Source organism: Agelaius phoeniceus, chromosome 33, assembly GCF_051311805.1.
Source record: "Agelaius phoeniceus isolate bAgePho1 chromosome 33, bAgePho1.hap1, whole genome shotgun sequence".
NCBI lineage: Eukaryota > Metazoa > Chordata > Aves > Passeriformes > Icteridae > Agelaius > Agelaius phoeniceus.
In genome coordinates this window covers 2,688,042-2,691,798 of record NC_135297.1, presented here as the reverse complement: position 1 = coordinate 2,691,798, position 3,757 = coordinate 2,688,042, and positions in this window count along the sequence as shown.

Below are 3,757 nucleotides of genomic sequence, written 5' to 3'. Positions count from 1 at the left end.
AGCCTACTTAACTTAGATAAACCTTTTCAATTATTTGTAAATACGGCTGAGCAAACTGCTTATGGAGTGTTCACCCAGGACTGGGGAGGAGACAAAAAGCCAGTGGGGTATTATTCAAAATTACTGGACCCTGTTAGTCGGGGGTGGCCAATATGTTTACAAGCTATAGCAGCAATTGTGGTAGGCCAGGGACAGGCGCTCGGAAGATTTCGGGCTGTAACGGAAAGTTACAGGAATCCTTCTACCCCCCTCCCCATAGATAAGGATCACCCTTGGAATGTAGCCAGACGTGTAGCCCCCCTAACCTATGCATGCCAGTAACTTTCCACTCCATACTAACCCTAGAAAGTATAGCCAAACCCCTGTCTGACGCAGAGAGACCCCTTAGTCCATAAATACCCTTAAGACCCCTCAATAAAGGCCTTTAACCGTCCACCACATTGGTGTCAGCGTCTGTTATTGGCCACAAGGGATCCCACGAAGGAGATCGAAGTGCTGGACCCTGAAACCAGGTCATCGCGGCCTTCACAAGAAGGCAACATAGTGGTGCCGAAACCCGGGAACGAAGCGACGAATCCGGGCGACGGGAGTACTCCTGGCCAGGGGACAGCACTCAATGCCGGAACGGCCATAGCGAAGAAGGGGGACGCCCCAGAGACCCGCGATTCGTATGGAAGCGATAGCGAAGGTCGTAAGTTTGATACATATGCAATCGGGAATCAAATGTGAGCTCAGGAATTTTAATCTCGCATTGACGAGACTCTTAGAGCTTGGGGTCATTTCTCGACCCATAGATATATTACACCCTGAGGTGTGGCAGAAATGTACTGTCGCGCTAGCAGAGGACACAAAAGCCACAGGCAGCAGCAAAAGCCTGAAAGCATGGGGGAAGGCAGAAGCCGCCCTACGCAAAGCATTAGAAGAACAGGAGACGTGGAACGTTGCGCGCTCCTGTTTGTTAATCGCGCCACAGCCGGGGGAGGGGGCGGTAACGCGAAACCCCCCTGGTGGTGACTCGATTGAGAGCGGGGAGACGGGGGGGCCGGGCGCGACCCATCCCTCCTCCAGCCCAAAGCCCCCGGAGCCCTCGGAGCCCCCGGGGGACCCCCTGACCCTTTTGGGGGACCCGCCGGGGCCCAGACCACCTCCGGAGCCCCCCGGGGTGCCCGCGGACCCCTTGCCCAACCCTTCCCCGCCGCTAGCCGACTTAGCGCAAGGAGCGGAGGGACTCGCACGGTCCTTTTGGGAGGGGCTGGCGGCAGAGGCCCGAAATATCGAGAGGGCTGGCGCGCGGGCGAGCGGCGGAGGGGATCCGCCGCCCTACCCGTTTGAATATGGCGCGGGTGGCCGGGAAGAGGGGTGGAGCCCGCCGGCCCGCGGCGGGAAGAACCCAGAACCGCGGCCAGCCGCGGACACGCATGCGCGGGAAACCAGCGCTGAGCCCATGCCCGGCCGAGAGCCGTGGGTCCCAGCAGACGCGCATGCGTGGGGGTGCGACAGAGGGCAGGCACTCGCTCGGGAGCCGCGCCTACTGATGCCACCATATATGGGAGAGATCCCTCCCTGCGGGAGGCAGGGCGAGCCCAGGGGGCGGCACCGGCAGCGGCATCAGCACCGCCCCCGAGGGGAGGAGCGGGGCCGTAGCCGGACAAAACGGCAGCAGAGACCGGAAGTATATTGGCAGTCGACTTCCGACTCTGAAGGGAGCCACAGCTCCCCGGATCGCTCTGCGGAGCCCACCGAGTCCAGCAGCGACTCGGAAGCAGAGAAAACAGAATCAATGCGGTTTCGGACGAAACCAATTAAAACTTTTAACACAACCGGGAACCAGCCCCAATACGAACTCACTGACTGGGGTAAAATCAAAATTGAATGCGCGGAATGGGCATCCGCAGCATCGGTGCATGCCTTCCCGGTGAGAATTACGGGACCCCAGGGGAACCAGCAAAGAACGTATACTCCCGTTAATTCCAAAGACATTCAAACAATAGTAAAAGCCATCTCAGAAAAAGGAATTAACTCAGGGGTGGTTTCCACTCTCGTGGATGGTCGTTTTAGCAATGATGATTTACTCCCTTTCGATATAGTGCAAATAAGCTGTATGCTTTTTGATGGGGCGGGTTTGATAATATTTAAGCAGGAATGGACGGACCAATGTGCAACCATGCTCGCTCAGACGGCGGGGGAAGGGCAGCCACTCCACGGGTCGAGTTTATCTAGGTTGTTGGGGAAGCACGACGAAGTGGCCACACCCCAGCAACAAGCTGTGCAGCTTCGGATCGAGGAAGTCAGGGCGACTTCCCGGGCGGCCAGAGAAGCTATACGCGCCGCATCCAGGGTGGTGGCCAGACCGACACCATGGTCGACCATCAAACAGGGGGAGAGTGAAAGCTTTACACAATTTGTTGACCGCCTTCAGGCTGCCGTGGACTCTTCTAATCTACCCGCTGTCGCAAAAGGCCCGGTGGTAACTGACTGCCTTCGGCAACAATGTAACACCGTAACCAAAGATATATTGCGTTCCCTACCAGCCGGGGCCAGCCTGGCTGACATGATTAAGCATGTTGTGAGGGAAGAGCAGTTGGCCCCACTTCAGGCAACCGTGCACACCCTAACCAGTGTGATGGCCTGCTTCAAATGTGGTCAGTCAGGTCATGTTGCGGCTAACTGCCCCCAGCCGGCACAGCGTCCCCAGGCAACACCCTCGCCCCAACAGCGTCCCAGAGGGGTCTGCTGGAACTGTGGGCAGAGAGGTCACCTCGTTAGGGACTGTAGATCCCGGCCCCAGGGAAACGGGAGAGGGGGGGGGCGTGCGGGCCATATTCAGCCCCCTCCCGCTATGGATGCGAGACGGCCCATCTATGCCAACCCACAGTGGGGCAGGGGATCCTCATACCCTATGCTCCCACAGGAGGCAGTCAGTATCGCACCCTCGCCAGCGATACAATGGCAGAGCTACGCAGTACCAACAACCGTACCCTCACACCCCCCATCATCACAAGCCACGCAAGCGCTACAGGACCAGCAGGGGACGCCCCAAACCGGGACCCCTGGGTGGCCCTGGCCATGAGAATAGGGAAGGAACCCCCGAGGGTGTGGGGGACATGCCGCCTCTATGGCAGTCAGGACCCCCACATTGTAGGACTTCAGTTTTGGGTAGACACGGGATCAGACTGCACGATTCTCCCTCAGCGGCATTGGCCCAGACATTGGCGGTTTAAGGAAGTCCCCCCAGTGAACGGGGTGGGGGGACAAACCCAGGTGTGGAAAAGCACACAGCTGGTGGCTATAACGCTTCACACAAACAAGGGACCAGAACAGACAGTAGCAATTTACCCCTACATTTTGCAAAACTCTCCGCCACTAATAGGAAGGGACGTCCTTGCTATGCTAGGAGTCAAGATTACAAATTTATCATAGGGGCCACTGCTGTACACCCTCAGCTGCCGATCAAATTGACTTGGAAATCATCAGATCCTGTTTGGAGGGAGCAGTGGCCTTTGTCAGAGCCTCGAGTGGCAGCTTTGCTGGAACTGGTCAACCGTGAACTGCAAAAGGGTCACATAGAACCCTCCACCAGTCCATGGAACACCCCTGTGTTTGTAATCCCCAAAAGGTCCGGAGAGGGTTATCGTCTCGTCCACGACCTGAGAGAAGTGAACAAGATGATTCGACCCATGGGTCCGGTCCAGACACTGCTACCCATGAATTCAGCCATCCCTGAAGGACAGCCATGCGCAGTACTGGACATCAAAGA